An 8,509-nucleotide genomic window follows, 5' to 3' on the forward strand; every position below is an offset into this window, starting at 1 on the left:
CTTATGTAACGGGGCGGCGGCCGCGGGGATGCGGGATGCGGCATGCGGGGAAGGATGCGGGGAAGGATGCGGGGCGAGATGCGGGCTGCGGGTGGAAGATGCAGGGCTGAGCGGCGCGCCCCCAGAGTGCCCCTCCGCAGAGCTGGGGTGTGTGGGGGGACACGCCGATGTGGAGGGGATGGCAGGAGAAGGGCTGTCACCTCCGGACTGTCCTTTGCATCCCCCCTCCAGCCCCTCCGTGCCTGGCCGTCCCCTGCGGGGGGGCTCTGCAGGGCGGCGCCGTGGGCAGGGAGAGGAGGCAGCCTACTCCCCACCACCACCCCCTGCATTCACCCGGGGAGGCTCCGCGCTGCCTTCTGCTGTGAGGAGCTCCTGGTACCCACCGGGCTCTTCCCACGCCTCCCCATCACCGGCACCTTCCTCCATCCAGCTCTCCGCGGCTAAGTCCGGCCACTCGTGGAGCATCCCAGCTGCACAGTCCCCTGGGCTCCAATCCCTCTCCTCACTGCACCGTCCCTACAAGGTCCCTCCTATGCCCCACGCTCCAGCCCCTCTCCCTGCCGTGTCCCCAGCGCCGTGGCTGCAGCACACAGGGCAGGTGGCTGCCGTGATCCAGGCCTGGCAGCACGCGGTGCCACTGCCACCCGCATGGCACAAGCATGACCGGGCAGCTGCTGCCCGAGGCAGGCAGTGCGGTGAGTCAGAGCAGCGAAGCAGGGCTGGCACCTTTGCTCAGGACAGGGCTGCTGGCTCAGGGTTTCTCCATCCAACCAGCCAGGCTCTGCGGGCAGTGGTCGAGGTTGGTGAAGGAGCCAGAGCGATTTGAATCAAGTTGAGGTGCTGGGATTGGCAAATAGAGGATGAGGAAGAATGGACTGGGCTCAGGGTGCAGAGAGATGTCCTCCCTACCAAACCTGCTCTTGTGCTCCTGAGGCCGCAGGACCCCAAGGGTTTCCAGGACAGGCTCCAGCATGACCAGGGGAAACAGGGAGCTCAGCCCCCGGGTGTCAAACCCTCACTGTCCTGGGGAAACCAGAGATGGCTCAGCTGAGACAAACCAGCACAGAAAAATGTCTCATAGCCTCCCTTGGCTATGGGCTGGGTGTTTGTTTCTTCGATTGCATCACGTGATAACATCATCAGTATTGAAATGACCCCATCCAGACAGAGCTATTAACACCCGGCAGCGCTGGAGGATGATTGTGGTTCACACCTTGGCTTTTCCCCGGGTTTCTTCAGAGGTGGCTGCCAGGAGCAGCCCAGCAAGCCCAGTGCTGCTCGTTGGGAGCTGTGTCAGGAGCCGAGGGGAGCCACAGTGAGTTGTCCAGCGTGGTTTAAGCACTGAAGCTTGAGAGGTCCCAGCAGAGGTCTGGTACTGCAGAGAAACACTCCATGGAAGAGACGGTGATCACTGTCAGCGTGGTGCAGCTCTGTTCCCACCACTGGGCACCAACATGCCCCCATCACCTAGAGCTCAAGAGGTCAGGTCTGGCAGGGGGGTATGGTCACTGCAGCCCAGGCTGCTGCTTCCCACTGGCACTGAGCCCAAGCCCTTGGGCATCATGTGCTGCCCAAACAGCCAGGGATGGACCCCCCTGCCCAGAGCGGGACCTTCCCAGCAGCCGGAGGATCTCTGCTCTTGCCCACAGCCTCCATGTGTTCCTGGCCAGGCCTCCCCATTTGTTCTTATGCCAGCATCATCCTCGAGTTTAAATGATCTTTCTCCCTCCCCGGTGTTTACTCGCCGGGTGTATTTATAGAGAGCAATCAGGCCTGCTCAGCCAGAGTAAACAAGCTGTGCTCCTGCGGGCTGCTCTCGCGTGAGCATTCTCTGCTCACTTGTCCCAGGAGCTTTCTCCTCTGCCTCTCCTGGCTCCACAGAGCCTTCCTGGCTTCGGAGACCCAGACTGCCTGCCTCTTCCAGCTGTGGGCTCTCCAGGCTGTGCCTCTAGGCTCTGGTATCTCCCTAGGTCTCCCAGTGCCTCGCCAGCAGCCCCTGTCACCTTCTCTGTGCTGTTCTGTGCCACAGGTGCCTGCTCCTCCTGTAAGCAACCAGGCCAGCCAGTCCATCCCTCCCTAGCTGGTGCCACCAGCTCCTGCTCTAACACTCACCAGAGGTTCAGAAACACTGGTCATCTCAGCCAAATCCCAGACCCCTGTGATGGTGCAACCCAGACCTTACCCGGCCTGTGACAAGATGAATTGTACAAGAGGCATTGAGATTTTTGAGACTGAGGGTCTGCTTTTTGAAGGCAGGGCAGGTTGGCCCAGGTACAGAGCCCCAGTTGGAAAATGCCCCTGGGGGCTGCCCGGTGCAGTGTGGCACCCTGAACCCTTTGAATACCTGTGTGAGAGCCAGGATGGTGCACTGCTGGCACTCAGTCCAGTTTGAAGATATTTTTCCCTAGCATCATGGCTCTGAGCCCTCCTCCTTACCCTGGTGCCCAGACGTGAAACTGATGCCAGCCACAAGGCAGGTCATAAGAGCATCTCCCTTAGGCAGGAGAAGTGCTTTGAGATGTGGTCCAGAGTTTCCCAGCCCATGCACCCCACTGATGCCCTTCCCAAGCCCACCCTCCTCCACAGACATTTGGACAGGCTCAGCTATAAAAGTAGGGTGCCGAGAGCCAGAGGTGCCAAAGCAGAAGAGCTGTGGAATCGCTAATGGTCTTATCTCAAGTATTAAATTTTCCCTGGATCCTGTGTCTTGTGTTCAGACCTCAGCTGGAGAAAAGCATCCCTGCCAGCGCCTGGGGGCACCGCAGTCCCCGAAGCTGAGGGTGTCCTGGCACTGTCACCCTGCTCTGCTCTTCCCTGTCCTCCGCTTTTGGCTGTGGTTGGTATCTGGTTGCCTGGACAGGCAGACAGACAGAGCTAGTGCACTGTCCAGGTGAGATGCATCTTCGTGGTACTGGCAGGCTCTGCCCATTGCAAGGCAGGAAAGAACACATTTTGGTCTGACCCAGAAAAAACCCACTCTGCAGGGATTAGAGCAGCACCCCCCAGAACGCTCTGCACCCTCTCGGGTACCTCTTGGAGCCTGCTCATCCCACCCTCTGGGGTTTCAGCAAAGAACGGCTGATTTGCACCCCAGGCTATGCCTGGCAAAGCAGGGGACAGATCCTGTCCCATCCCAGCTCGTCTTCTTGGCACTGAGCTGCCCCGAAACCAGCCACCCCCAGGCACGTGTCCCTGCAGCACTCTGCAGCCCATCTTACCCCGCTCCCAAACCTTCCCACATCCCAGAGGAGGCAGCAGTTGTCCCCAGTAAAGGTCACCTTCATGCTGCTGCTGAGCCCTTTCCAGGCTGAGCTTTTAGCGCTGCATTTCCCAGGGAATCAGTCACCATTCCATGATCTCCTTGGGGTCCCACTGGGGACCCTCTGCCCCTTCCCAGCATCCCCCAGAGCTCAGGGTCCCCGTGGTGAGCCTTTACCCTTCCCAAACCCAATGCTGCTCCTGGGGGCTGGCAGTGTCTCCTGCTGCCGGGGCTGGGATGAGGCATCCCAGCTCTATAATGCTTTTAAAAATGCAGGCTCCAGCCATCCCAGCCCCTGCTCCTCCAGCATCGCTGTTTGCCTGTGTTTCCCCCAGCTCCCCTGGGTCATGTGTTTATCTCCAATTTGCCAAAACCTCCCTCCTCCTTCCCCAGGGTGAAGGAAAAGCTTTTGCTCGAAGTCAGGGTGATTTTGTAACTTCCCCAGGAACCTGCTCCTCCAGTCGCAGAGCACTAATCACACTCGTGGCACCCATCGTGGTGGCACCAGCTGCACAACAAGGGACAGACCACCCCAGAAACCGGTGGCGTGGCACCCAACACCCTGGTACCTGGGTCTCTGCACAGCCCCTGCCCAGGCCAGCGTCCTCTAGGAGCACCCCCTGCATCTCCCCAAGCATCACAGGGGGATTTAAAGGACATTCAGGGAAGGGACAAGATCCCCGGGAGGAAGCTTCCTGAGGTCCAGCAGAAGTGGGGAGCCCAGAGTGGGGCTCAGATTGCAAAGTCTGAGCAAGGGCGTTTGTTTGTCAGCTTGGTTTAACTTGCCATTATGTCCTCCAAAGAAGAAATTCATCATTTACAAGCTGAGGAAGGCAGAGTTAATGTGAAATTTTAAAACCCTCAAAGAGTTGAGAGCCCTCTAAATATTTAATGAAGGCATCCAAACTGCCGGGTGTCTGCAGAGACAGGCAGGAGCCCTCTGCCAGCAGTGGAGGTGGTGTTCCTGATCTAGGAGAGGACCAAAGACCCCGATGGGCTGCCACCTCCTGCAGCCTGTCACCTTCTGCATGCCCTGCTGGGCTCCCACCCTCGGTGGCTCTTGGCAGCAGGTTGCTCCCGCCCTTGAAGTTCAGGATGGGGGGGGGGGTACACAGACCCCCTAGGTGGGGAAAAGGGCAGCGGGCAGTGGTGTGCTCCATCCATCACCCATCAAGTGATGATGCTATGTCCACCCTCTCCAGTCCTGAGGCCCCACCGTGGAGCTGATTCTCTCGCTATTGGTGTGTCCTGCAGGCCCTGCTCTCCCTGCGATGCCCAGCCACCCCCGCGAACTCCTCGTCCCCCTGCGTTAGGTGCCGAAGCCTGCAGACGCCCGGCGCTGCACACACCAAGGTAGGCAGCACTGCCCCAGCTCTGCACACCACCACTCCTGGGGGGCCCATCTCATTCCTCGCGGTACAGGAGGCACAGGGCAGCCGTGGGATGGATGGGGGGGTGCAGAGGTACCGCCCAGGGCTGCCTCAGCGGAGCCAGTTGGGCATTCCAGGATGGGGGATTCATCATGGGCATCCTGGTGAGACCCCAGTGCAGATCAAGGGCATCTGGACCAGCTCAGGACCAGGCTGAGGCCATGGGAGTGGGGAACAGCTTGGGCTCTGGGACGGATGCTGGGCACGATCCTGCCTGGGGAACATGGCAGGTGACGGTGACTGTGGAGCTGGTGCAGGGCCAGGGGGTTTTTTCTTTCTTTCTTTTTTTTTTTTTTTGCCTTTGAAAGCCCCCAGATGGGAAAGGTATGAGCCAAACCCCACTGAAAGCAGCCAAGAATGAATTTTCTGGCCAGAGCCCCAGCAGCTCTTGGAGCAGCGCCGTGCCCGCCCGGCGTCACGCTGCAGCGGAAACCCCAGGCGCAGGCAGGCTGGGGGAGGTCTCAGCCGGGGTGGATAGTGAGACCCCCACCCATCCCAGCTGCCCCCCAGTATGGGGGTCTCACCCCTCCCAGCGCTCCAAGCCAGGGCAGTGCAGGCTCATCCTGCTCCCACCAAGCCACAGCCTGGCTGCAGCCCAGACACCCAGATGTCCCCCCCACGCTGCCACAGAGCCCCCCACCATGCAGCCATCTGCTGCTGTCAGAGGACAGGGTGTCCCCGGCATTGTGGCACTCACCCGGCTCTGTTTCCTGGGGCATGGGGCATCTCAGCTCCCAAACCTCCCCTCTCATGGGGTGCAATGGGCCCTTCTCCCCCAGGAAGGCAGATGCTCTCCCAGAGCCAGGCTGAGAGTTTGAGTAGAATAGGACCAGCCATGACAGCATCCCCACTGCCCTCTCCCTCCCACTCTCCAGCCTCGGCAGTGCAGGGGAGGGGGTAAAGCACCCCATGGTCTCTGCCCTCATCTCAAGAGCCCCAAAGAGTTTGCAGGATCTTTGCAAAACCAATACCTCTATCAGCACAAGGCTGAGCCCCAGGGGAGCAGTGCCCAGGGTCTCATTTTTGAGGGCACTTTGGCTGGAGGGGGGTCAGGCAGGGGCCGCTGCTGCTCTGCTGTGGTCTGGATGCCTGGTCTTGAGCTAATCTTGCGCTTGTCCTTCGTGCCTTTTCCCAGCTGGTGCAATGAGGGTGGGTATAACCCCCCCCGCAGCTCTCTGCAGGGAGCAGGTGCCCAGATCCCATCCCAACACGAAGCTAGGAGGGGACTCTCAGACATCTGCTCCCCACACAGTCCCAACCACCTCCACCATCAGCACCTGCACAGGCCCTGCATGTCCCTGCCAGGGACCTGGGGAAGGAAATCAAGATGTGCCCAGGCTGGCTGCTTCCCCAAAGGCTGGGGCGGCAGGGAGGGATGGGGAGGCAGTGCAGGGGCTCTTGTCTGCTCCCCGAGCAGTGCCTGGTGTGCTGCGCCCAGCTCCACTCTGCACGGGTCCCTGCAGAGCTGTGCGGGTGTGTGTGCCTGCCATAAATATTGATGGGGTGGACTTAGCGCAAGTGTGCCTTTATATACAGCGATTGGGATGTAAATGCTATAAGTACCTGCTGTGTGGGCAGGAGAAAGCAGTGTAGGTGATAGCACTGAGGCTGAATGCACAGTGGCTTTTTTACAGGGAAGGGGGATCCCTCCTGCGCAGGGTGGGGAGGTGGCAAGCAGCCGGTTGAGTAACCCCAGGGGTCATAAACCTGTTTGGAGAGTCGGCCAGACCCGCAGTGAGCCTAAATCTTCTGGTTGAGACTGCAGTGAGCTGCCGCGGCTCCCACAGCCCGCTCCCCGCACAGCCACACCAGGATAAACACCGAGGGGCTGCAGTGCCTCTGTTTAATAATGCATGGCACAGAGGCACCGGACGCACGCCGGGAGCCGCAGGGACGAGGAATCACCACTGCAGCACTCGACCAGCGGGGTCCATCCCGGTGTCCCCCGGCGCTTACAGGACGTGGATACCTCCAGGCTCTGTGTGGCCCCGAGAGTGGGGTTGGGTGAGCAGAGCTCCCCATCGCAGGGCAGAGCGCAGTGGTGGCAAAGCCAAGGCAGTCGGTTGCACAGCAGCTAATATCCCAGCCATGCTGGATGCTTCTTAGCTGGAGCCTGGAGCTAGGTCCCTGTCCCCTTGGGCACCCTTGCTGGCAGATTCAGCCCCTCCATCACTGTTCCTCACATAGATGTAGGTGTACATGGTCTTTTTGGGGAGCTCTCAAGGGCTGAGTAGCACTGGGAGCACCTCACCCTCTCTGGCATCCTCCTGGGATGCTGCCATGCTGGGAACAGCTGGAAGCTGTGGACTCGGTCCCCTCCTCTCCCCATCCCTTCTTCAGCCGCAGCCATTCTGGCTCGCACACTGGCTGCCATGCCCTGGACCAGCAGATGAGTGCTGGGGCCCTGCAGGCACCAGTTCACAACCAGTCCCTGCAAATGGCCCCCCCGGGGGACACACGTCCCTCATTGCATGAAGTGCTGTGATCCATCCCCACCGACCATCTGCTGCAGCAGCTCCCCGCCACCCACTCCCCAGCCCACGCTGCACCCCATGGCACGGAGCTGGGCAGGGATGGACTGGGGGTGCCCAGTGCACCCCCCTGCCCCCCGGGCAGGAGCCTGGCAGAAGGGGGCAGATGGGTCCACAAGAGCAATGCCGACAGGGCCGTGGTAGAGATGCAGATAGGTCTGTAATACTGATGCCGACGTGGCCGTGGTATTGATGCAGAAGGACCCGTGATAGTGATGCAAGAGAGCAGGAAAAGCTGCAGCGGCAGCCTGGAGCCCCTCTGGCTGCAGGGGTGCTTTGCTGTGCCCGTGTGGAGCAGGGCATGGGGAGGGCAGCAGGCAGGAGCCTCCCCCATCCAGCCAGTAAATCCCAGAGTGAGGGAGACCCTGAGGCATGGGGCCAGTAGAAGTCACCCTGTGACAGTGGCTTTGGCCTGTTTTCTCTGTCCCTCACTGATGAGCTCGGGGGATCCTGCACCCACCCACACCACACACCCCCCAGCCCTCCACTGCCACGGTTCTGCTCCCACAGTTGGGCAGAGCATCGCAGCGGAGCTGGGGTCAAGCCATGGCACAAGCCCACCTCCCTCCCCACCAGCCCCAGGGCTCATGGCACGCTCCCACGCCAGCCCCGCAGTGAGACGACCCACGTTCACACCCTGTGCCTGGCATGGGAGCGATAATGGGGGAGTGCTGGGGGGGCACCCACATGTGCTGGAGCAGGCTGTGACTTGCTGCAGGGACAGAGCGGTGGCCCCGGCATCACCAGGGGCTGAACGTGGGCAGCTCTGAGCACCACAGGCTCGCTCTCAGCACAGTGGCGTAATGGAGTGACCCCGGGTCCCCTTCACCTCGTGTGGTGTCACCGGCGGGAGGGACAGCAGGGGTGGCAGGGGCTGTGTCTGCAGTCTGTGCTCAGCCGCTGCGCTGGAGGGTCTGGCTCCAGCCTGACGCTACAGCACGCTGGTGCCTGTCCCCATCCCTGTCCCCGCCGGGTGCCAGCCCCAAGGGGCCAGGGCTGTTCTTCAGAAGCTGCAGCTGCTGCATGTTTTGTGCTGCCTCTTCCCCTTCTCTCCGCTGCTGTTTTTGTTTTGTTTAAGAGGCCGGGTTACGAATTTTAAACAGGCTCCTGAAAAACCCAATTACCTCCAGAAGACAACCTGATAAAAGCTGCCTAAGTGGCACTGTGGAAATCGCCTTGTGCAGCAGCCGAGGGAAAACCAACATAACAAAGCCTTTGGAAATGGAGTTAACCACTTTTAATCCCTTGGTGCGATGAGAAGGACCAATAATTATTTTCTGCAGAGATGG

The 8,509-nt window shown here is 60.3% G+C and overlaps 1 protein-coding gene across 1 annotated transcript in view; it reads left to right on the forward strand.

The window, feature by feature from the left end:
* The first annotated feature begins 4,504 nt into the window (after nucleotides 1-4,504).
* The window catches only part of CPLX2 (complexin 2), a 6,280-nt gene continuing 2,275 nt past the window's right edge, over nucleotides 4,505-8,509 (forward strand). Inside the window, exon 1 of the mRNA XM_026857970.1 lies at nucleotides 4,505-4,612. The gene's annotated coding sequence lies outside the window, so the exon portion shown is untranslated. The remainder of the gene's footprint in view (nucleotides 4,613-8,509) is intronic.

This window comes from Athene cunicularia, assembly GCF_003259725.1.
Source record: "Athene cunicularia isolate RWA chromosome 13 unlocalized genomic scaffold, athCun1 chr13_part1, whole genome shotgun sequence".
Lineage (NCBI taxonomy): Eukaryota > Metazoa > Chordata > Aves > Strigiformes > Strigidae > Athene > Athene cunicularia.